At 47.0% G+C, this 26,364-nt stretch overlaps 1 protein-coding gene across 1 annotated transcript in view; it reads left to right on the top strand.

Moving 5' to 3' along the window:
- Window positions 1–2,628: 2,628 nt before the first annotated feature.
- Window positions 2,629–26,364, top strand: part of RARB (retinoic acid receptor beta) — a 603,146-nt gene continuing 579,410 nt past the window's right edge. The window contains exon 1 of the mRNA XM_066585512.1: window positions 2,629–2,721. The gene's annotated coding sequence lies outside the window, so the exon portion shown is untranslated. The remainder of the gene's footprint in view (window positions 2,722–26,364) is intronic.

Genomic DNA, 26,364 nt, shown 5'->3' with positions numbered 1-26,364 from the left:
GTATCAAGGTGGAAAATTCATTAAAAACTGCTATCTCTGGGGCATGCTTGTGTTTTCGCATTGGGGCAGATACAGCAATGCATTAATGATGGTTTTATGCTATAAATATATTGCAAAATATGGTGTTCAGAGCAAATTTGTCTAAAAAAGTAGGTACTCATTGTACAACCCTTGTATCAGCTCTGCCCCCGACCTGGCATGTGATCTAGGTCTACACCCTGTATACTAATGGATGTTCTGCATCGTGAGATCTTGCACCTTGTGCACGTTTTAGGCTTCCTTCACACCATTTTTTTCTGTTTGTGGCATTTTTTCTGGCTTCTAAAAATGGCCTGAATTTCAAGCATTTTGGACAAGTGTCTTTTGGATACACATTTTTGGCACGTGTTTTTTCCCATAGAGAAGTCCTGGAAAATGCTGGAATAAAATGCCATAGATCGGTTCGAGATGACCGTATTATGGATGCATTTCTATGTCCACAATACAGACGTGCGTCCCACGCCTAACCGCGGATTTTACCTACCTGAACTTAGACCTATGATGCTTTGAGTTTGGGTCAGTAAACCCCATGGTCAGGCCGGGACAAATGTCCGTATTGCGGATGGCGAAATACACCTGTAATACGCTCGTCTGTAAACGGACACACCTAGAGCACTCAGCGTTTTGAAAAAATGGCATGGAACCACAAAACACATCAAAAATGAGGAAAAATACCATAAAAAGGTGTAAAATGCATTTCATAGCACCTTCTTAACCTGCAGATTACATCTGAATGTGGCTTTCGTTAAAAAAAAGAGAGAAAAAACACGTATCTGCACGCGGTTTTTTGCGTGTGTAAAGTTTATGAGCGCAATACGCAGATAATAGAATCCATTGATTTAAAAGGGTTTGTTCTCATTTGGTTTTTTTCTTGCGCATGTACAAAAGTAGGACCTGCTCTTTTTATGCACATTTGCGCACCAAAGGTCCCTGTAGAAGTCTAAGTGAAGTGCACAAAGTGCGCACAGATGCGCCATACACCGCGCAATTCAATGAAAAAAACACATCTGGAACTCATTAGGCTAAATAGCAAATGAAATTGGTGCGTGTTCGTATGCCGTGCGCCAATGAACATGCCCAGCATGCGAAGAAAGTACAGTAAAAAACATCGATATGCGCGCAAAAAAAAGCCTGGAACATAGCGCAAATATGTTGTGCTGAGGTGTTCGCAGAAACAAATACATCCGTGTGAAGGAGCCCTAGGGGGTTAATTCACATACGCAGTCTCTGTCCACGTGCTGTTCGTGTATTTCCGAATACGGTGTATCCAAGTGGCGCTGCGTGGCAGCAGAGTCCTGGACTAAGAAGAGTGCTGCATTTATGCACGCTCTTGCGTTGTGCATTTATGCGATGGGCGTTGCGTTTTTGTGCAGGCCTGTACGTGTCTTATTGTATTTTTTGTGCTAGCATGCCAAGCATATTTGGATGCAAAAAGCACGCACGCATGCCCTGACTGACTTCAGTGGGCAATGAAGTTAAATTAGTTTAGTATGTGCTATGTTTGTGCGCAATACATGCTGAAATAGAACATGCTGCGTACTGTTTTGCGCGAACGAAATGCACGCTTGAAATACATTGAAATCAATGGGTTCCGTTCACTGCATATTGCGCAGGCAAATTCTGTTTGTGCAATGCGTGTGTGAATGAGCTGTTAGGCCGCGTTCCCACGAGACGGAAATCCCGCGGAATGTCTGCAGCGGGACCGCACGGAAATCCTGCGAGATTCCCGCAGTAGTAAGGCAGCTTCGAAACGGCTTGTCCGCCTGTATTCTACTGCGCCATCTCTCCCCATAGACAGCAAAGAGTCCGCGGCGGACACGGTGAAACAATTAACACGGCGCGGTTTTGAATTCCACGCTCAGTCTTGGGCTTAAGTTAAGATTGCCGGCAGAATTTCCGTGTGGAAAATCTGCGGCAATTCCGCTCCCCGTGTGAGCCCGGCCTTAGGGGGCTTTTACACGTAACGATTTACTGTTGGCACGGGCGAACGTTCATGGTTTGCGCAGGCAGATAAATCGTTTGCTCGCTAAATCCTGTTGTTTGCAGTACTATGAGAACGATGAACAATCGGTGTTTCAACCGAACGATTAGCGAACGAGCGGCGATGATTTTCCCGCTTGCATTTCGTAAACGTTAAGCTTACGAATTATCGTCACCGTTCGCCCTATTCAAACCCAACGATTTTAGTTCAAATTCAAACAATTCTTTTCCACAATAACCCTTTTTTCCACAATAACCCTTCCTCGCCAGCCTTCTTTGTCAATTAGGGAGTTCGAAAAAGTCTAAAACACACCCGTTGCCCTGGTGACAGAGCCCTGCCGCCATTGACTTGGTAAATCTTTTATTAGAAGTCATAATTATGTCTTTAGAAAACCACCTTTTTCCTTCTTTTGGTACAGAAATGGCAGCTGGAGAACCAGAGGTGAGAAAACTCCACAGACACCTGCCCCACCCGTCCGGGCAGCGGGATGAGTGTGACAGAAGTCCCCGCGCCCCGTGCGCCCCCCCGTCTGCGGACAGGTATCGTCCGGCAGGAGCTCTCCACCTCTGCACATGCGCTTCCTCGGGTCTTCCCAATGCGCGGGAGGGGGGGAGCTCCTGCAGACCGCGGCTGCTGCTGCTGTCACTGCTGCACTCTCCTCAGCCGTCGCCGCTCTCTGTCATCGCTGCACCTGCTGGAAGGTAAGCCTGCTGTCCCCCGCGGCTGGCACTGTGTGGGCATTGTGTGCCAGACACCCAGGGGGCATGTGACCTCCGGGGCTGAGGGAAGTTATTGATTGACATGTTTGTGCTGTCTGGCTGCCGCCGCCGGGTGTCCCAGGACCGTGTGGCGGGAAGAGCCGCCGCTGCTGCTCCTCACCCACGTGTGTGCGGGCACTGGGCAACTTTATGGTGGCGGGTGGTATCTGCACTGGTACACTCTGCCATGACTTGGGACTTGTCTGAGGTCACCCTGCTTCTTGCCTGTGGCACTTGTCACATGTCACTCACTGGGCTGCCGTGCCAATATTAGATGGTATTGCGCTATATTGTACAGTACTGCGCCATATTTTACGGTATTGCGCTATATTTTACGGTATTGCGCTGATCTATTTATATATAATGTAGTGCAATACTGGATAATTAAAAAAAAATTAAAATAATGTAATAATGCCATCTAATTGCTCCCGCCTTGAACTCGTCGCGCCCTCAACGACCCTCAGCTTCCGATCCTTTAATTGCATTATTGCATTAGTCGTAGTGATTACCCCAGCAGGTCACCCCGTCCCCCTCCGCCTCCGTCCGTCGCACAACTGACATAATAATTTTGACCTCCTTAACCCCGTAATCCGTGGAAGGAGTACAATCGTCGCTGGGATACGGCGAGCCGCCCGCCACGCTCTGCAGAAAGCCTTTCGCTTCTCTAGTCGTAGCGTTTGTGCATGCTGTTGATAGTAAGCGGCGGTGACAGGGGAAGTGCAGGATCCGGAGACGTGGAGGACGGGGGCACTGCTGAGGCATCGGAAAAACGGCGGGGGGCCGCGCCGCATGAACTTGTACTCCTAGAAGGCACCTTGAAGTGATTGACGGGAAGAAAACAACAACTCCCCATGCCGGCAGATAGTTGTGGTTGTATCGGCGGTGTTATCTGTGCCGCGCTTTCTGCCCCGCGCCAATGTTTATTATCAGTACCGTCAGTTATGAGTCGTTACTTCTGTCTGTGCGCTAAGTTTTTGGCTCGTGACGCTTTTCTAGGTTCTCCCGCACCCCGGTGGGTAAATGTTCCTTACAAGTATGACTTAGGTACCACTTACCTCTATGTCAGTAGGGCTTATTCATGTTCGTCATAATACAGTGCAATAACCATACTGCGGTGTAATGGCGTCTCGTGCCTGCAGTATCACGGATCTGGGCGGCCCTCGCTGCGGCTCGCACTTTTACAACTTTTTTCCCAAGTGATCTTCTATTTCCCTGATAGTTGACCTGATTTTGCAGCGGATGTCTCAGTCTGAAGGTGCGATTGAGGTCGGTGTCACACGGCTGGAAGCGTGTTTGGGCGATACTTTATTGTGCACACATGTGCGTGTTTTAGGCCGGCTTCACGGAGGCGTATTTGCGCGGTAAAAAAATCACGGAATTGATTTTGAATCGGTTTGTTCGCGTACACGGATCTTTCCTGGGCAATTTCGTTGTGCAAAAAGACCCCACAGGATGCTCTTATTTTCCAGTACATTTGCGCACTAAAAGACCCCGTAGAAGTTAATGTGGGGGGTGCACAAACGCACGCAAAATACGCAGGGAGATGGGTGGAACTCTGCGTAACTGCGCAGGAAAAAGAACACATCTGAACCTCGTTAGACATTTTAATCGCACTTTTTTTCTCGTGCGCAAACGCACATGCCTTGCGTGCAGAAAATGTATAGCGAACTACGCCGACGCACGAAAAAAAGCATTGTTCATTCTGCAAGAACGCTACGCACGCAGATACGCATACTCTCGTTCATTGAAATGGACAATTAGTGTAATTAGTCCAATTTCTGTTCTTTCCCTGTGCAGAAAAATAGAGCATGCTGCATATTTTTTTGCGCAAGGGAAATGCGTGTGCGAATGTGAACGAAGCGATTGACATCAGCCGCTTCTGTTTACTGCATATTGTGCGTGCGCAATACACTGCGCCAATGCATTAGTGTGAATAAGCCCCTGAAGAGACTGTCACCTGCTTTAGGGTGCGTTCACACGAGCGCATAAACGGCGCGTTTTTGCGACTAAACGTATGTACGTGACCATCTGAGGCAATGGTTTCCAATGTATTCGTTCGCACGGGCGATTTTACGGCGCGTAAAAACGGCAACCCGAAAAAAACCCGGAACATATGCGACCGAAATACGCGCCAACGCATATTCGATGGCCGAAAAGACCGTTTGAAAAGTAGGAACAAACGAAAATACACTTTCTAGCTCTGGTCCTGATCGGCGAAAAACGTTCTTTCCGACGATTATACGCTGCGCTCGTGCGAACGTAAATACGCCTACGCTCGTGTGAACGCACCCTAAAGCAGTATAAGCTAAGTTTATGGGCTGGTAGTAGGTGACCCGCGGAGTCCGGGGATACGAGGGCGCATTCACACAATGCGATGCGCACAAAACTCGCACGAATATGAAATCCATTCTTTTGAATGCGTTCATTCACACGAGTGATTCCGTTTTTCCTTGCGTGTTCTATCCTCGCGTGTTCTATCCTCGCGTGTTCTATCCTCGCGTGTTCTATCCTCGCGTGTTCTATCCTCGCGTGTTCTATCCTCGCGTGTTCTATCCTCGCGTGTTCTATCCTCGCGTGTTCTATCCTCGCGTGTTCTATCCTCGGGGTGTTCCTCTGCTGATTGTCTTCAATGGAACGTTGAAAGACATTAATGAAAGAAGTCAATGGGAACCACTTGCGATCCTTGTACGTGCGTGAAACACGGCCCAACACCGCGCTCGCCACCGTGCAATGTCCCTGCAGATGTGAGCCGTTTTTGTATCGAAAAGTGTTGCATCACTTCGGGAAAGTAGCGATCCTGCGGTGCGGCGGAGGGTTGCATAGAGTGTCCCCCATTGTTTTCAGTAGGAAGCCTTGCATCACATCGCACGATGCTATGCCGAATCCAGTGAAAACAATGGGCTCTGCGATTCGACGACACACCCAAAGATAGAACATGCCGCTTCTTTTTTCACGCATCGCATTGCTCATGTGTATGACCCCATGCAAAAACTGGGGTTCATGTACGTCCGAGATGTGTGCGTTTCGCAACACACAATTCTTGTGCGAGATTCCTGGCTGCATGAAACCGGCCTTAGTGTGCCTTTAAAATGCAGTTGTGCAGAGGGGTGCAAACCTGACTGGGGGTCTCTGCATCAGCGAGCTTCTGTAGAGGAGTATTTGCAGGGTAAAGTACAGTAGGGTACCTCCTGAGTGCAGTGTTCGTCTGGAGCGGAGAGTCCGCGTGTCTCAACTATTCCGGCTTTTATTCACACATTGCGGATCTGGTTAGTATTTTTAGCAGTATTTTGAAGCCAAAACCAAGAATAAGGCCGGTTTCACATCTGCGTCGAAATCTCAGCCCTTCCATCCAAAAGACGGGCAGCTGGGCATTATAGTCAATGGGGTCTGTCAGGCGTTGTTCAGTTCTGTCCAGAGACGGAACTGTTCGAGTGGTTTTCATCTTTCCGGCGCCGTCCGGCCGCAGGGGTTCCCCTTTCCGGCGCCATCCGGCCGCAGGGGTTCCCCTTTCCGGCGCCGTCCGGCCGCAGGGGTTCCCCTTTCCGGCGCCGTCCGGCCGCAGGGGTTCCCCTTTCCGGCGCCGTCCGGCCGCAGGGGTTCCCCTTTCCGGCGCCGTCCGGCCGCAGGGGTTCCCCTTTCCGGCGCCGTCCGGCCGCAGGGGTTCCCCTTTCCGGCGCCGCCCGGCCGCAGGGGTTCCCCTTTCCGGCGCCGCCCGGCCGCAGGGGTTCCCCTTTCCGGCGCCGCCCGGCCGCAGGGGTTCCCCTTTCCGGCGCCGCCCGGCCGCAGGGGTTCCCCTTTCCGGCGCCGCCCGGCCGCAGGGGTTCCCCTTTCCGGCGCCGCCCGGCCGCAGGGGTTCCCCTTTCCTACTTCCCGAATGGAGCAAGAAAGCGGAATCCCCAGCGCAAGTGTGAAACCACCCTGATTCCTAAACAGGGGGTGTATAATGACAATATTCTACGTCTTCTCTTTGCATCTACTTTATGTAAAATACGGACAGCAGCATTTGGGGAGCATCTTACATCCGTATTCGTAAGCCGAAACAAGAACCTGCAGAAAAAGTATATTGGAAAGATTTGCATCTCTTCCGTATTGCGGACCAACTGCAAGTCTTTGCATACAGATAGTGATGCAGAATGCTGATGACCTGCTGCTGTCTTCAGGCTGCTTTCTCATCTTCATCGGAGTTCCGTTTTTCGGCTCCGTTTGGGGAGCAGGGAAGGGGAATCCTCTGGCTGAACGGCTCCGTCTTATGAGAAACTCCGCCCGATATCACGCTGCCAATATGCATTTTTCACACTGATGCGAGGCGCTTTTCATTCAATAACGACTCGCGTTATTTTGGGGATATTGAGATCCTCAGACGCAGGTTTCACGCTCTTTAGAGGATCTCACTCGCCGGAACATTCTACGGCATGCAAGTGACTTGTGATGTCTTTTAAGGTCCCATTGAAAATGGACGTGCGTTCCGAGGAAGCGCCAAAGATAGAAGTGCTACAATATATTTTTTTCCCTCCCAGTATTGTTGTGAGGGAGAAAATAAATCGTGCCTGGGAATTGGTCCATTCAAAAGAATTGCGTCTCGCATTGCACTAAACCTGCGCGACGTTCTCCCCGTGTGAATGTAGCCTGAATGTAAAGCACCCTGCATTGTAGTGTAGAATCGCCATGCATTTGTGGCAAAATCCGCAGTGGATTTCTTCCGCTTTAGGCGTAACGTGGTCCTAAAGGGGCTTTCTGGGATTTACTTTTGATGGGTCATCAATAGCTGATGAGTGGCGGTCCACCACTCGGGATCCCCGCTGATCAGCTGATCCTCCTACCACTGCATTCTAGCCGGATGTCCGCATTGGGGTCGGAGCTGGAAGTGTAAGGCCGTTTTCATACGGTCGACAAAATCGCGCGATTTTGCTGTGATGTGAAAGCATGAGAAAATGCATGTATGTGAAGTCCACGTTTTCCAGCGGGTTCCTTCACACTAGCGCTGTTTTCTCTGATGCTATCTTGCTAGGAAAAAAAATGGTGGCATGCTCTATATTGCCGCGATATGCGGTTTTTCTTTTTTTGTAGCCCATGTTTCCCTATGGTGCCTTCGTTTTTGTCGCAAAGCACAGAGTGGCGGTTTTCGTGCGATGCGACTTTCTAAAATACGCCCTACCCCGAAACTAAGCCGTGGCTGCACTCCCCCACCCCATCCCAAAAAAGGGGAATACTTGCCTAAAAGGTTTGGTCCGGGTCCTCCTTGAGCTCTGTCGTGTGTCGGGCAGTCCTCGTTTGCCCACAGAAGATCACTTCCTGGTTGCTGGATTTACAATTCCTGCATCTAGGAAGCGATGGCTCTGATTGGTTCATCCAGCGCTACATTGATTGGCTGAGCTGCGGCCGACGAATCAATCAACAGCCAGCGCATTGTGAAGGCGGGATTTATGAATTGGCTGAACCACAGCATTGATTGGCCAATTCATAAATGAATTGGCCTCCACAACTCTCTGGCTGTTAATTGGTTCTTCGTCCGCGATTCAGCTAATTGGTTCATCTAGCGCTGCATTAATCACAGCCATCACATTGGTTCATCCAGCGCTGCTTAGCCAATCGGAGCCATCGCTTCCTGGAGATCGTATTTATAAATCCAGCAACCAGGAAGTGATCTTCTGTAGGCGAACGAGGACTGCAGGACGCACGGCGGTGCTCTGGAGAGCAGCAGGAGGACCCGGGCCGAGCCTGCTAGGTAAGTCCCTTTTTTTTTTTTAATGAAATGCAGCTAGGGCTTAGATTTGGAATAGGGCTTAAGCTTTTCGCAATAAAATCGCGCTAGTTTATCTCACGATTTTATCACGGACAGCGATTTCTCTAAAAAAAATGTATCGCTGTTGCCCGTGTGAAAAAGGCCTAATAGAAGGCATTTCTCCCAATCTTCCACGGATCTGCCCCAAAATCTGCTGCAAATCAGTGGCGTGTGAACGCACCCTTATTACATGGGGTGAATGCTGGCTCATTACCACATTATTGCCCTGTATAAACAGGGCTGCGATCACCCGACAAATAAGCAAAACCTCACTCACCGGCTGATCCCATCTTTTGTTTGGCCAGGAAGATCCATTGTTGTTGGCGGTACATCTCCCCATGTGAATGGGGGATGTGCTGCCAACATCAGTGAAAGAGAATAGGACACGAACGATCATTTGTTTCCAACAGAGACTGAATCAGCCTGTGTACAAGGCAGATTATTGTCATTGTTGCTCATCAAACATACACATCAGTCCATATAAAAGGGCACCAAGTATGGCTTCACACCGCGTCGGGTGTTATGTCAGGCGGGATCTTTGAACGGATCCACTGAAAGTATGTCCAGACATATGCAACTGTAATGTAGTCTGCTACTGTAGCTATAGCTGTGGATAGGTGACGAGATAAGATTCTGGAACATCCTATTTAAAGGAGTTGTTCAGCTGTAAAACTATTGATGGCCTATTTTGCCGGACAGGTTGTTAATAGTAGATCAATAGGGATCTGCCACCAGAGACCCCTTGTGATCAGCTGTTCACTGGACCACTATTCTTGTGCACTGAGCTAATTTCTGCAGGAAGCAGACAGCTCTGTTCCCACTGCAGTGGCCAGGCTTGGTATTACAGGCAAATTACCCATTGATGTAAAAGTGAACTAGTCTTGCCATACCAAGCCGAGCCACAGGATAGCAAACGGAGCTGTCTGCTTCCTGCAGAAATCAGCTCAGTGCATGAGTGCTCTAGTCTGATGATCAGCTGATACGGATGTCCCAGATAGCTTACTCCGTAATAAGTACTTTTGAAGGTGTAATATGCTACACTAAATCCCCATTGATTTTTAGACCAGCATATTTTTAACGCGACTTTTGGTCACGTGAAAAAGGAAAAAAAGCAGCGCGTGCTAAAATAGCCCATTAATGTTTCTGTATTTTTTCGTGTTTTTTTTTTTTTTTTTTTTTAGTGAAAAGTGTACCTTTATTTTAGAAAGAATGTTTTGTTTTACAACGAGGTGTCCAGACGTGACTGTACTGGCCCTACGTCAGCAGCGCTCTCTTGGCATGTGCCTACTTGGTGCTGGAGGTGCTTGGCCAGTTTCCCCTTCATTACTGCAGTTGTGTGGAGGGGCTGGCATCGGGACAAGTTGTGGAGATGCACTGAGAGGTGACGGAGTTGGAAGAGAACTTCTGCCCACAGGCTGTAACTTTTGAATAATGTTGTGCTGAGCAAAGGAGCATGGGAGAATTAAAATATTCATGTATGTTGCATTTTCTTACATTATCCGGTAATTTTGCTTTCAGTACGCTACTTTTTTTTTTTTTTTATGTTTTTTTTTTCAAGTGATGAGGATTGTAATTCAATACAACATAGACTTCTGTGGGAAGTCAGGCAGGCGCCTGAGGGCAGGAATGGACAAGATAATAGAGGCTTTAGGAGCCAATTTCACCTTTTCAGTTGCTGGCAGCTAAACTGTCGTAGCCATAAACAGAATATTAGCAGCCGCTCGGCTGTTTTAGGCCATGCGCACACCGGCAATTTTCGAGCAGAAAAAAATTTGACTGAAATCGCTCGTCGCATTGGGCCTCATTTATCAAAACTGTCTAAAAAGAAGAGCTATAAGTCTGTTGCCCATTGCAACCAGTGACAGCGCAGCTTTTGGTTTTTTTACTTATTTTTTAAGAAATGAAAGCTGAGCTTCGATTGGTTGCCATGGGCAACAAAGACAACTTTTCAACAGTTTCGAGGGCCGTTGTTTTGAGGGGAGATATTCGCATCGGCTTTTCTTTTTCTTTCTTGCTTGGACAGACATGAGTTTAAAAATAAAAATTTTTAAAAAAGGCATCATGTCCCCTTTTTTTGGGGCAATTTTCTGATGAAAATTGCCTTTTCAAGTCAATGGGTGCGTTTAAAAAAATGGACGGCACTCTCATGATGCATGATGTAGCCATGGGGACCATTAAAAAAAATGAGAACCAGGAGTTTCAGGACCTGTACAGTTAGGCCGGGCTTACACGGCTATAAGCGTAAAACTCTACGTGGATCCTGCGACATTTTATAGTTGGCGGTAACCAGGCGTACTGCTGCGTATGACAACATATCTCACGCACGCTGTCATGAGCGGTACTATTGTTTTTTTTTTTTTTTCCTGTGCTATCACTTTACAACGGCGCGTGTAGACACCGCGCATCACATGGGCGTACAGCGGCCGCATAATGCACAATAATCCTACACCTGTGTGAAAAATAGATGCGAAACAGATGAAAAACACGTGTTAAATCGGAAGACAGTTCGCAATTATTATTTTTTCCCTGCATCACACCACGATGCGTGAAACAAATCGTGGCACATCCTATTTTTGGGCGCATCGCCCATTGTTTTCAATGGGGCTGGAAATCATTTCATAGCGTGAGATATGTACGCCGAGTCCGATGCAAGGTTTTCCGTTGAAAACCATGGAAAACAGTTGCCAATAATCAGGTGCGGCGAAAAGCTGTGTTGGAGGATCGCAACTGTACCGCAGAGATGGGGACATCACATGTTGACGAGTGCGACATCAGGACGAGTTTCATGGCCCAGTATTGCACTTGGCCGTGTGTAGGAAGCCCGGGGCTGCTTTCACATATGGCGTTTCTTGTTGCGATTTTCAATTGTGGTTGTTCCGCAACTAAAAACCGCAGGTGTTTTTTTTGTTTTTTTTTTGTCACAGAGCTGCAGATTTACCCTTCCATTTGTATTCATATAAAGGGGTGAAATCAGATCTGCAACAAAATCCACATCAAGTCATCGCCGTGTGAACGCAGCCTTGAACCGCATGCATTGTTAAAAAGTGGGGGAAAAAATCGTTACTATTACAATCAATGGAAGCGGTCGGATGAAGGAATTCTAGCTGCGCAAAAAAAAATAAAAAATCGCAACGTAAAAAAAAGACATCAGCGACTGAAATTACCTGCTGTGCGAAAATATAAGTCTTGACCCATCTTTGGTGTGAAATGCGCAGGAGTGTCCGTAGACTTCTATAGGAGCTGGAAAAAAAGGCAGGGGGAGTGAGTTCTGGCACACTGCTAAACCCAGAAGTGCTGTGTCCCTGCGGGGATGAAGGGAAGCCCCGTGGCAGGGGACTCCCTTCATCCCCCTGGGGCTTCTTTTCATCGCAGGGACTACCCGGGGAGATGAAGGGAAGCCCCCTAATCCCCGCGATGAAGGAAAACTCCGTTAGGGAGGATGGGAGGCCCCGGCAGGAGTTCCCCCTCATCTCAGCTGAGGACTAACAGTCTCAAAGTATAGATCCGCGCCACCATACAGGGATCCGAAATGGAGAATAAGGGGGTTTTTTACTCACCTGGTGCAAAGCGGGATCCCCACCTCAGGGAGAATAACCCGCTTGCACCGATGATCCCCGGTCACCTGTAGAACTATAGATGTTCTTCTTGTGCAAAATCCCCAAAGATCCTCATAAGAGGAGATGCAGCAGTAGAAAAACCCCAGTGGGTATTGCACCACACAAATGGGGAAAGAAACAAATAAAACTGTAATAGAAAAATCCTCCTGCGCTCTTTTTTGGGTTTTGCAATCCAATAAGGGAAACTATATTTTCAAGCCTCGAAAAAGGCACTGATATAGTGCCGAAACGCGTTGCAAGAATTTTTATCTGTTATATGTTTTTTATGTACTCATTGTACAATTAAATATATTTTCCCTATTGTGGAGACTTTATAGTTTCCCTTATTGGATTGCAAAACCCAAAAAAGAGCGCAGGAGGATTTTTCTATTACAGTTTTATCTGAGGACTAACAGGAGCTTACAGCGGGACATTTAAAAAGTGAAAATTTTCTATTCTGAGGGACTTTGGGGCCGCCTTGACCTCGCGCTCTCTCTCTCCTGAACAGCAGCGCATTTTTTTTCCTTCGCTTATCAGCTTGTTTCGACACTGATACAGTTGGGGACTTCAATGTGGAAAAATCAGCCATTCACAGGTTTTTTTTTGCACAGTTCACTGCAATTTTTTTGCGCGACAAATTTTTGCGCGATTGTGTCTCTTGTGTGAATTAGCCCTAAAAGCGTAAATTTTGCTGCTGATAATTGCTTTTATTGCTTCTGAGAGATGGTATTTTCGATACAACATTTACAGCAAATGTCGATCGCCGTGTAAAAGTATGTGCCTGCGGCGGCCGACCATCAGCCCGGCAGCATGCAGCCTGTGTTTATGGTGACCCGTGGTGGATTGGAAAAGTGTGAAATTATGGACGAAGAATGTGATGCTTTGCTAAATGTCATGCCTCCTCGTGGGCCGGCCCGGACATCCTATTGGCCTACTGGAATAGACACTTACATTCCAGAACAACATAGACTTTCCAGATTGCAGATTCCACAAGTGTATAATTCGCGGCATTACGCAGCACATTTGCATGTCAGAATTGCGTAATGTGCGAGTGAAAAATAAAACGTAGCCTGTTCTATTCTACGGCGGATATACGTGACATAGAGCCCATTGTTCTCTATGGTTGTGTGAATACAGTGTTCATCAGGTACTCTGAAAAGTGGATCGACCAACTGTGTTTGTCCGGGCCTGGAGCGATGCTTTAAATCCCTGACCGTGTATACTCCACATAGGGCTTATTCACATGCATGACATCGCATTTGCTAACATGCCTTTTTTCATGGAGATGCAAAATTGTTTTTGATTAGCTTCTTTTCAGTTGCGATCCTCACACGTGTATTTGGACCGCAAGTGTTTCTCGTTGACTTCCATGGGAAATATCGCATCGCACTAACGAGCACATCGCACGGCATGTGAGAGCCATACGATGGCTTATAAGGCATGATATCGTCTGCAACGTGAACCAGTAGGTCTCCATTTTTGCTGGTTTCCGTTTGTTCCACTGATTTTCGTCAGAAGGAATACCATTATTCTACCACAAACCCTCACGTAGTCTTTTCTTAAGCTCCAGTGCACACGGACGGATTTGCATTGCGGAATCCGTAGCAAGTGTCCGCCTTCAGATTCTGCAGCAAATATCGGCCATAGCATGCAATGTAAAAGCGGGTTACCGTGCCCACGAGCGGAAATCAATTGCAATTTTCCGCTTGCAGTGGGTAATCACAGCATGCTCTATTTTGACCTGGATTCCACGTGGACGGCTCCCATTGAAGTCAATAGAATCCGTCCGTCCCGCTGACCTTCCACAATCATCATTGCGGAAAGGCCGCAGGATCCGTGTCCTCGCCCAGCGAAGGCGCGGTCACATCTGTACTGCGCATGTGCGCCAGCCAGCACATCCGCAGTACAGAAGAAAATGTATCCCGAGAGGGCTCACCGGCCGAGCAGCGGGTCTGACTTGCTGCGGGATCCCGCATGCGGAATTCGACCCAGTTTGTATACATTCGGCCTTATTGGTAGAGTACATTGCCAAAATGTCATTTAGGCTGCCTTCACATCTGTGGCGAGGCTCCGTTCAGGGAGCAGGAAAGGGGAGTCCTCAGGCTGCCCGAGTCCGTCTTATGTTGGAACCAAACAGCCCTAAACTGACCCTATTGACTATAATTGGGTCCGTTCGTTTTCCGCTCAGCTGCCCGAAATTTTACCGAAGGAAAAGCGCCGCATACAGAGCTATTTCTTCCAGTGTTTTGTCTCAGGTCTGCGCTGGACCTCCGACCGGAGATGGGACCCCGGCCTTAGGTACCGCTTTCTGAGAAGTAATATGATTGTGACTGGACTTACTCTTGACACTTTTACAAAAATAGCACCAATCCGCCCCTAGTAGTGGTACGACGGACAATGACAGCTCAGCGATATGTTCAGCACATCCTGCTGCCACATTGGTTCCTCTCATGGCGGCTTCCAAGAGGCAGCATGATAATGCTCAGCCACACACACAAGGGGGTGACAGGAATATCTCCCCAGCATTGTCACACTTCGTGGCTGCCTGGTCATCAGGTTTATCACCAATAGAACATGCATGGGACTATGTGGGATGCCAACTTCGACAGCCTATGAGTTTGCATGATTTAGAGACTTGGTTACCGCAATTGTGGAGCGTTTTGCCACAGGATACCGTACAGAAACTGTATGCCTTCATGCCCACCCGTATCACATCTTGTATCCAAGCTAGAGGTGGTACAACAGGTTAGTAGAGCCTCCATGCCCACCCGTACCACATCTTGTATACAAGCTAGAGGTGGTACAACAGGGTACTAGAGCCTCCATGCCCACCCGTATCACATCTTGTATCCAAGCTAGAGGTGGTACAACAGGTTACTTGAGCCTCCCTGCCCACCTGTATCACATCTTGTATACAAGCTAGAGGTGGTACAACAGGGTACTAGAGCCTCCATGCCCACTTGTATCACATCTTGTATCTAAGCTAGAGGCGGTACAACAGGGTACTAGACCCTCCATGCCCGCCCGTATCACATCTTGTATCCAAGCTAGAGGCGGTACAATAGGGTACTAGAGCCTTCATGCCTGCTCATATCACATTTTATATCCAAGCTAGAGGAGGTACAACAGGGTAATAGAGCCTCCATGCCCACCCGTATCACATCTTGTATCCAAGCTAGAGGTGGTACAACAGGTTACTTGAGCCTCCCTGCCCACCTGTATCACATCTTGTATACAAGCTAGAGGTGGTACAACAGGGTACTAGAGCCTCCATGCCCACTTGTATCACATCTTGTATCTAAGCTAGAGGCGGTACAACAGGGTACTAGACCCTCCATGCCCGCCCGTATCACATCTTGTATCCAAGCTAGAGGCGGTACAATAGGGTACTAGAGCCTTCATGCCTGCTCATATCACATCTTATATCCAAGCTAGAGGAGGTACAACAGGGTAATAGAGCCTCCATGCCCACCCGTATCACATCTTGTATACAACCTAGAGGCGGCACAACAGGGTACTAGAGCCTCCATGTCTGCCCATATCACATCTTGTAACCAAGCTAGAGGCGGTACAACAGACTACTGGAGCCTCCATGCTTGTCCGTATCACATCTTGTATCCAAGCTGGAGGCGGTACCACGGGGTACAAAAGCCTCCTTGCCCGCCTATATCGCATCTTGTATCTAAGCTAGAGGTGGTACAACAGGGTACTAGAGCCTCCATGCCCACCCGTATCACATCTTGTATCCAACCTAGAGGCGGCACAACAGGTTAGTAGAGCCTCCATGCCCACCCGTACCACATCTTGTATACAAGCTAGAGGTGGTACAACAGGGTACTAGAGCCTCCATGCCCACCCGTATCACATCTTGTATCCAAGCTAGAGGTGGTACAACAGGTTACTTGAGCCTCCCTGCCCACCTGTATCACATCTTGTATACAAGCTAGAGGTGGTACAACAGGGTACTAGAGCCTCCATGCCCACTTGTATCACATCTTGTATCTAAGCTAGAGGCGGTACAACAGGGTACTAGACCCTCCATGCCCGCCCGTATCACATCTTGTATCCAAGCTAGAGGCGGTACAATAGGGTACTAGAGCCTTCATGCCTGCTCATATCACATTTTATATCCAAGCTAGAGGAGGTACAACAGGGTAATAGAGCCTCCATGCCCACCCGTATCACATCTTGTATCCAAGCTAGAGGTGGTACAACAGGTTACTTGAGCCTCCCTGCCCACCTGTATCACATCTTGTATACAAGCTAGAGGTGGTACAACAGGGTACTAGAGCCTCCATGCCCACTTGTATCACATCTTGTATCTAAGCTAGAGGCGGTACAACAGGGTACTAGACCCTCCATGCCCGCCCGTATCACATCTTGTATCCAAGCTAGAGGCGGTACAATAGGGTACTAGAGCCTTCATGCCTGCTCATATCACATCTTATATCCAAGCTAGAGGAGGTACAACAGGGTAATAGAGCCTCCATGCCCACCCGTATCACATCTTGTATACAACCTAGAGGCGGCACAACAGGGTACTAGAGCCTCCATGTCTGCCCATATCACATCTTGTAACCAAGCTAGAGGCGGTACAACAGACTACTGGAGCCTCCATGCTTGTCCGTATCACATCTTGTATCCAAGCTGGAGGCGGTACCACGGGGTACAAAAGCCTCCTTGCCCGCCTATATCGCATCTTGTATCTAAGCTAGAGGTGGTACAACAGGGTACTAGAGCCTCCATGCCCACCCGTATCACATCTTGTATCCAACCTAGAGGCGGCACAACAGGGTACTAGAGCCTCCATGTCTGCCCATATCACATCTTGTAACCAAGCTAGAGGCGGTACAACAGACTACTGGAGCCTCCATGCTTGTCCGTATCACATCTTGTATCCAAGCTGGAGGCGGTACCACGGGGTACAAAAGCCTCCTTGCCCGCCTATATCGCATCTTGTATCTAAGCTAGAGGTGGTACAACAGGGTACTTGAGCCTACCTGAGCCTACCTTCAGGGATTTTTCAGTTTTCTGCAATAAACTCTCCTTTTGCTCTGATATTGTAATCCCTTATATCATCGTTACAATCACACACACTCCTTCTAGGGGAGGGATTGTTTTTCTTGACAATGAGTGTATCGTCTTTAGTACCCTGTGAGCAGAGCCCTCTGGAGGCCGTGCATGGCGGGTTCATACTTGCTCTGTACACATGGGACCGGTGCCTGCATTAGCCTTCATAATATTTCTCTTTACTCCGTCATGCCATGCGTTTGTCAGACGCCAAAATAATTTTTAGGGCTGCGCTAAAAAAACATGCGCTTCTGCGCCGAGACATCTCCTTTTTTTGACTTGTGTCCTGCCTGTTAGTGCCGAAGTAGAACGATCGGCGTTAATGCATGCCGTCTATACGTCGCTCAAATGAAGTTCCAATGAAGCTTTAAACAGAATTAAATGAATTGTGTAACTGCTGAACAATGCTAAAGTACTGTTTTGCGGCTATAAAATAATCAGCTAAAAATAGAGAAAAGTGTTATAACAAGAAAATTAAGGCCTTAAAGGATCGTCTGTAATGAACATAAAGCAATTGATGGTATGATAGAGTAATTATTTTCGTATTTACATCATTAACGATTGTAATTTAACGTTAATGTCTTGGTATTTTATGCCTTCTCATTTGCAGACAAAAGCACATCTGAGACATCATCAGGGAGTAATTTGGTAATATAAAGTCATGAATAGAAACACTAAACTATGCTCAGAAGTCTGACAAGCGCAGTGCCGCAGAATAACCTCATTTTCTGTTTATTATCTGCCTTTATAATTCTGTTTACCATCGTTTGAATTAATGAGAAAATAAAATATACGCAGTCTTCTTCGTAACTTAACGTTCCGTCGTGTTTTTAAAACATTTCCGGGGGTAAAAAAAAAAAAAAGCGCAAAAAAGCAAAAAAAAAAAGTAAGAAACAACAAACATATTCATAGATAAACTAAAGAGATCTAAAATACCCCTTTAATAATATCTTTAAATAGACACAGAGCAAATCAGATCCGCTTCAGGCGGCCCCTGTCTGAGCCCTTTGAAGACTTTTTTTGTCTGTGAGGCATACATCCTCTCTGAATACGGGCGAATCCTCTCTATCCCTTTTGCACATTTGGGAGTTGAGAATATGTTTGTTATGCAATGAAAGGCAAGGCAGATGAACTGTGCCGGGAAAAGAGGATCAAATCAACCCAGATCAAAAATGGTAATTTATCTACATTTTTTTGTTTTATCCTAATCCGATTGTGTCACGTGGCGCTTCAGAACAGTCAAGAAGTGACGCACGGCCTGCGCTGCCTGAATGTTAAGATATTTCTCTGTGAAGTAAGTGCTTTTTTTTTTTTTTTTGTTCCCGGGATGGATAAAGTACACACAATTTTAGAATCCTTAAAACAGAAGACCAAGAGTCTTGAGATTAACATAAATGTGGATTTCAATTATGAAAAAATGCGTTTGCTTAATCTCTGACATGGTACTTGAGCAGTAAGTGTGCCTCGGCTGAAGGAGGTATTGTTGGGCTTCTCAGAAGACGGATTCTTTTTTTTTTCCTGTAGTGGCCAGATGTTTTATATGATTACATATAAATTAATAGACGGCACGTGGCTTCTTTATAGGGCTATGAGGACACGGACGTTGCCACGGGAAAAGAACTATCACATGTCCTATTCCTGTCTGTATCATGGCCGAGGAATGGGACGTGTTAATCTTGTGAGATATAGGGGGTCAACACACAAAAGTACAGATACCCAGTTTCCCTGAAAATAAGACCTACCCTGATTTTCCAGGACTTTTGAGGATGCAAAATAATTTTTCAGGATTTTTCAGGATCCTTGAAATATAAGCCCTAATCCAAAATTAAGCCCTGCTACAGTTAAAGGGGTTGTCCCGCGAAAGCAAGTGGGGTTATACACTTCTGTATGGCCATATTAATGCACTTTGTAATGTACATCGTGCATTAATTATGAGCCATACAGAAGTTATTCACTTACCTGCTCCGTTGCTAGCGTCCTCGTCTCCATGGTGCCGTCTAATTTCAGCGTCTAATCGCCCGATTAGACGCGCTTGCGCAGTCCGGTCTTCTCCCTGGTGAATGGGGCCGCTCGTGCCGGAGAGCTGGCCCTCGTAGCTCCGCCCCGTCACGTGTGCCGATTCCAGCCAATCAGGAGGCTGGAATCGGCAATGGACCGCACAGAGCCCACGGTGCACCATGGGAGAAGACCTGCGGTGCATCGTGGGTGAAGATCCCGGTGGCCATCTTAGTAAGGTAAGGAAGAAGTCGCTGCAGCGCGGGGATTCGGGTAAGTAATAAACCTTTTTTTTTTTTTAACCCATGCATTGGGTTTGCCTCGCGCCGAACGGGGGGCCTATTGAATAAAAAAAAAAAACGTTTTGGCGCGGGACAACCCCTTTAATTAATTGTCGGAAAGTATGGTGAAAAAATGTAACCTAAAATGTTGGGCTGAAGGGAGAGTGTCCATCCAGTTCAGCCTGTTTCCACACCCCCTTTGTTGATCCAGAGGAAGGCAAAAAAAGAAAAACAGTGAGGCAGGAGCCAATTAGCCCATTCGGGTGGGGGGGGGGACTTCTCGACTCCATAAAGGCAGTCAGAGTAATCCTTGTCACTTAGGATAGGTGGACCCAGCCATAATTGTGAGCTGTGCCCGAAGGACTCGGGTGCAACTCGCATCAGACAGCGCATGGGCACCAGTATACAGAAGCGCAGGACATTCACATGCGTTGGCACGTATTATTTCTCCTCTGTGAAACACAGGTGAATGGGACATGAGTTTTTTTGACATGAAGGGGACATGGACACAGATTGGTAAAACGTTGCGCCAGAGTTTCTTGCTCCATCTATATGCTGTACACCGCACATTGACATGGGCTTTTTGTAGGGCTTATTCACAGGAGTGAATGTCGGCCGCCGTATACGCTATCATCTGAGCTGTCCTGCCCCCTCTCATTGCTGGCTGTGGACAAGCGGCAGGAAGGGAGCAAGAGCTTAGCCCCAATCCCTCCCCCTCTCATTGCAAACAGCAGGAGGGGAGGAGAGAGGCAGAGAACCGGTGAGGGAAGGGGGTGACAGCTCAGATGGAAGCGTATCCCAGCAGTCTGATATACGCTCGTGTGAATAAGCCCTCAGTCGTGGAATTGGACAAGGATAGGACAGGCTGCAATTTTTTTTACTTATTTATTTTTTTGTTAAGACTATCGGTCCGATTTTAAAAAAACATACACACATTGAGGGCTCTTTCACACGAGCGTATACGTTTTTACGGTCATCTGTACATGCTGTAAAATCGCATGAATGAATGGGTATTGCTGCGTATGGCCGAAAAGATACGCTGCAGTGCAGAAATCCCTCGGTCGGCAGAAATCCTCGTAATGATGGCTAATGATTAAATAGAGCTCGCTGTCTACTTTCCCCAGTGTTGGACGCAGCTAAAATTCCTCCCCCCTCCCTTTTCCCCCCACTTCCATAGGAGTCTATGGGAGCCTCCAGCCTATTGGCAAAGGATAGGGCACGACTTATCTTTTCACGCAGCGTTTAAAATTTCGGTAGTCGATGTGCTATTTTTCCCGTGTGATTTTATTTTTACGCGCCCCAAAAAAGTTCATATTAATGAATACGTTGGAATCTGATGCTTCACATGGTTGTGATTGTTGGGCAATTGTTTTGATGCCACTAAACAGTGGCATAGATACGGTCGTGTGAATAAGGCCCTAAATGAATGGGTCCTGTTTCTGTCTAATTTTCAGACCAATTTTTTTTTCGGATTCAAAAAACTTTTTTTATATTCTTTTTTTTGCATGTACCTAATCCATGGGTCCATATGAAAAAAACATCTATTGGTATAGCCTCATTGCCTTGCACCAGTGTTTGTTGGGTATGTCTTAGCCAATGCATGCTTTGCTCTGTAGTAAGGTAAAGAGCCTATTGCAACTGGATGGCAGGAAGGATGTCTGGCCGTACAGCGCTACTGAGTTTGTCCATCGCTTTCACACTCTGACCGTTAGTGTCTTGTGTTGCAGCGCTGTACGGCCTGTAGAGCTCCAGCCTGACTCTGCCTCTTCTCTGTAGGCAGCAAGTTGCGGTCAGGGGGATCCAGAAGCTGCTGCCTGTCTGTTTTCTGTGCAGGCTGCAGCTTCAGTTATATACTTTATTTTTTAGTAGCTTCCATTAGCCAAATTATCCCCTCCCAGCACTTGCCACCTACCCCACACACAGAGTCCCCACACGGCCGTCCTGCCATCTTATGTCTCTTCCCTGCTGCATCCCCTTTAGAAGCCCTCTTACCTTATGGTTACCTTGTGCCCCAAGAAAGACCCTGCATGCAAATTGCATAGGCATGTAAGTACAATGCATTTTTTTACCACTTTTGGAAGCAGATGATATGTGTATATCGCACGTATTTAAAGGAGATGTCCCGCGCCGAAACGGGTTTTTTTTTTTTTTAAACCCCCCCCCCCGTTCGGCGCGAGACAACCCCGATGCAGGGGTTAAAAAAACCACCCGCACAGCGCTTACCTGAATCCCGGCGGTCCGGCGTCTTCATACTCACCTGCTGAAGATGGCCGCCGGGATCCTCTGTCTTCATGGACCGCAGGGCTTCTGTGCGGTCCATTGCCGATTCCAGCCTCCTGATTGGCTGGAATCGGCACGTGACGGGGCGGAGCTACACGGAGCCCCATAGAGAAGAGGAGAAGACCCGGACTGCGCAAGCGCGGCTAATTTGGCCATCGGAGGGCGAAAATTAGTCGGCACCATGGAGACGAGGACGCCAGCAACGGAGCAGGTAAGTATAAAACTTTTTATAACTTCTGTATGGCTCATAATTAATGCACAATGTACATTACAAAGTGCATTATTATGGCCATGCAGAAGTGTATAGACCCACTTGCTGCCTCGGGACAACCCCTTTAACGTAAAAGTGCATCGCACATGCTTGATAATCACAGGTTAAACGAGTGTGATGTAGGTCAGGTTTTCACCGACTTATATCACACTCGACCATCTAAATACAGCCCCAGGGCTTATTCCGACATGCGTAGATCGGCCCAGCCGATCTACGCTGTCCCTCTCTCCAGGGGTGGAGTTGGGCTGAGCAGTGCACTGAGCTCCCGCCCCCTCTCTGTCCCTTGCCACTATTTGCAATGGGAGGGGGCGGGAGCTAAGTGCATTGCCCTCAGCGCACCTCCTCCCCCTGAAAAGAGACAGCATATATTGGCCGAGCGTGAAAACCCGGCCGATATAGGCACGTCGGAATAAGCCCTAAGGGCTCACTCAGATAAGTGTATCTAGCCTGCGTATTACGCAGTATGCTGCTTACATGCATATTTATTGCGTATTTTATGTACCAAGCTATGATAATGCTGCATATTGCGGATCCACGGGAGAAAATGCGTTTTTTGAGGCGGAAAACCCCATGGAGAATGCCACAATCGAAATATATATCCTTAAGGCTTTATTCATACGAACGTTTTATCACGGCAATTTTGCTGCGATAAAACACTGTCGGAAAATCGCGACCATCTGATGCATTGGATTACAATGTATCAGTTCAGATGGGCGATTTTTCCGGTGCGTAAAACAGCCGGCTGGAAAAGATAGCGCATACAGTGCGCATTCCGGATGGTCGTTTTTACAGCATCTGGAAAAGATAGGTCCGGAATACGCCGGCCACTCCCATTGGCTCCTATGGGAGCCTATGAGAGCTGCCGGAAAAGGGAGGTGGGAGGGAGTTTAGCAGCATGCCTGCTAAACTCCCTCCCCCCTCTTTGCCCCTTGCTGGCTGTTGGCAAATGGAGGGGGCGGGAGATTAGCACATTAGCTCCCACCCCGTCCTGCCCCCTCCCTTTGCCGACAGCCGGCAAGGGGCGAAGAGGGAGTGGAAAAGGGGAGGGAGTTTAGCAGAGTTAAACTTTCTCCCTCCGCCCAACGGTATTGCAGGCTGTGGCGTATATACACTGCAGGCCCGGCTGTCTGAACAGACGTTAAAACGGGAGATGCAGCTGTGACTTGGTCATGGCTACCTCTTGCTCATGTGATTTTCAGCGCACTGCAGCCGCGATGTAGCCGGACGAAAATGGCATCGCCCGTGTAAAGGAGCCCTAAGGGTGGACTCACACGGGCGTGTTTGCACGCAAAATTTGCAAACTCTTTACACAACTAATTAGGCTAAATAGGCTTTTATATCGGGGTGCGGCTGTGTCCCACACCCATGTGAAAAGGCCCTGCAAGCGGAAAAAGTAATATGCACAAAATGCTTAGAAATGTGTGTGCATTTCTAAGTATTTTCAGGAAAAAATTCTGCCCTTTAGGACAATATCTTTAAGTAAAAAAGTAAGTTTAGGCAAACGCTCTAAAAAAACATTGTGCAAAAATGCTCGTTCTGTTCCTTTCACATCCTAAAAAAAAATGAAATAAATTGTAAGGCCCGGCTGACGCGAGGGTAGGTCATCGATAGTTGATCAACTTGGGTCCGCCGCTTGATCAGCTGATTGTGTGCTGCTGACAGCGCCACAAATACGACCCCTATGCATTTATGGCGCTGTCGGCGGGCTCACAATCAGCTGATCAGTCGGGGTCTCGAGCGGCGGATCTGAGCCAATCCGCTATAGATAACCTATCCTGAAGGTAGGTCATAAATAGTATTTTCCTCAGATAACCCGTTTAAGAGGAAACTCCCGTTGACAGCCAGCAATGTTCATGGGAAATCGTACCTAGATATATGGACGGGTCTACAGGAGCGGTAAGATCCATCTATGTTAGCGTCTTAGTACCTACCTTGTAAGGATACCTTGGGGGTTTTTCTTTCAGACCGTCTCATAAATCTCCCCCTTTGTGTTTTCAAAATAGGACATATTTTTTCCTTGATCTGAAAAATGTCTTATTTCAAAATGCGTGGTCCTTTGCTGCAGAAAACCATTTTCTGCATACTGTGGTGCTGGCAGAACTTCTGTAAACTATTATAATAATAATATAATAATCTTTATTTGTATAGCGCCAACTTAATCCGCAGCGCATTTGTTTCTGTTCTTTCCTCCTATATGCCCCGACTACTGATCGCCGCTGACGGAGCTGCAGCTATGTACATTATATCATTGGCCATACGTATCTCTAGGGCTTATTCACACAAACACACTTGTGTTGTATATTACACGTTCAGTGGGTTCACGCACATATGTGCTTTTTTTTTTGTGCACGCATCTCAGTCATGCCCAAAAAATGCGTCATGTCCTACTTTTGTTCATATTGTGCAAAGAAATGGCATACATTAAACTAAACTTAATTGCTCATTAAAATCAACAGGAGCATGCTTGCATATTTTTTTGAACGCGCAAAAAGAGTAAAATATGCACACGCGCATGTAAAAACGCAAAACCCATTGCGCAAATATACTTACACCCGTGTGAAGTTTGCTGAAGGGTAATTTTTCATTTCGTGAAATATCTGCTGGCAATCCACAACTAAATGCCCAAAGCAACATTACTGGAAATTTGCAGTGGCCAAACGTGCACCTTAATGGTACGGATCTGGCAATGCTTTAAATTGCGGATCGTTTGCAGAATTTTAACCCTTCTAATCCAAGGGTTGAATTCCGCAGCATACATCTGGTTCTGTACTTGTACCCGCCTTCCATCTGTGCTCTAACTCTTGCTAACATACATTTGCTGAAGGCAATGTAACTATAATATCAGCATCATTTGTTTAGATTCTGTTACCATGGAGATCCCTTCACAGATATAGATAAAATTTAATAATGTTTATTAGATACTTGTTAAAAGAACATGGGTTTACACTGACACACAAACAAAAATAAAAAAACGAAACAGGAAAAACCAAAGAAGAAACCCTGGTTTGGAGATACATGGGGATTCAGCACTTTTGATAGTGCATAGAGGTGAGTATGTTCAACCCTTGTTGGATATATAGGGATAGCCCGGAGGAGTTTAATACAGACACCAATTCCTGAAGAATGGGTAGTAACGAACACGTTGGTTATGAATACACAATTTGTGTTCGAATCTATTCAGACAGAGTGTATGTATCCCATTGGGCAGTTGGAGACAGATCACCAATGTCGACCTATAGTCGTATCCTAGAAACCCCAGTATACCACAATAATCATAAATTTGTTTTGACGGGGTCTGGTTTATTATCTAAATAGGTATTATCAACCAGAGCCCTTAGACGCAAGCTAATTGTGCCAGCGTAAGTCTACCTGGACAATGCCAGAGTTTGGCCCTGGCCTGCGGAAAATAAAGATCTATAAGTTCACCGCTTGTCAGCATGCCATATCTAGGGTAGACTTATATTAAAAGATAGATTTATGCTCAAAGATAGGCTCGACGCGTTTCTCTATCCGATTTTTTGGATAGTTCCTCAGTCCTTCACAGATATAGATAAAATTTAATAATGTTTATTAGATACTTGTTAAAAGAACATGGGTTTACACTGTTACCATGGAGATGGATGACTTTGCATTGCAGCTGTAAACCCTATTTTTGAAGACCTTTGAAAAGTTGTTTCATTTTCAATGGCCTGTGCACTAAAGCAAGTAAAAAGTTGTTGAGAAAGCGTAGATTGCCTCTAAAATAGTATAAAATCTGTGCATCCTTGATGCGGGGTGGGATCGGCTCCTGTTAGAATGATTAGGAACATTGTTATATATCATTTGATACATTTGTGATCATCATAGCTGCAGGTAGTGGTGAGTGTGCAGCACTGCTTGCATCATAAGCAGATCTGTAATGTTATCAGTTCTGGCTTATCCGAGGGTAGCGTAGAATAGAGCTTAGCCAGGGGGTATTTTCAGCCCCCCCCCCCCAAAAAAAAAATTGTTGAAAGCATGAAGACCTAGAGTACTCGCTGTCCCACCTGTGCTGCTTTGCCCTTCCTCTACACTGTAGCATTGAGATCATCGACACCAGTGACATGTGACCGCCGCAGCAAATCACCGGCACTCGTCATCCAGCGATGAGCTGCTGTAGTCACTTCCTTTTGTCAGCAGGACATTTGGAGGGCCGGTCAATGGTGGAACAGGAGCTCCGGGGTGGATGGGGTGAGGCGAATATAGTATTTTTATGTTTTGCCACCACCCTTAGCAGATTTAAGAATTTGTATTTTTACTGCAGAATGTTATTGGAAAGATCCAGGGATCAGA

The sequence above is a fragment of the Eleutherodactylus coqui genome, chromosome 12 (assembly GCF_035609145.1).
Source record: "Eleutherodactylus coqui strain aEleCoq1 chromosome 12, aEleCoq1.hap1, whole genome shotgun sequence".
NCBI lineage: Eukaryota > Metazoa > Chordata > Amphibia > Anura > Eleutherodactylidae > Eleutherodactylus > Eleutherodactylus coqui.
Note: the sequence above shows the minus strand (reverse complement) of the source record. Positions and strands in the feature narration are given on the sequence as shown.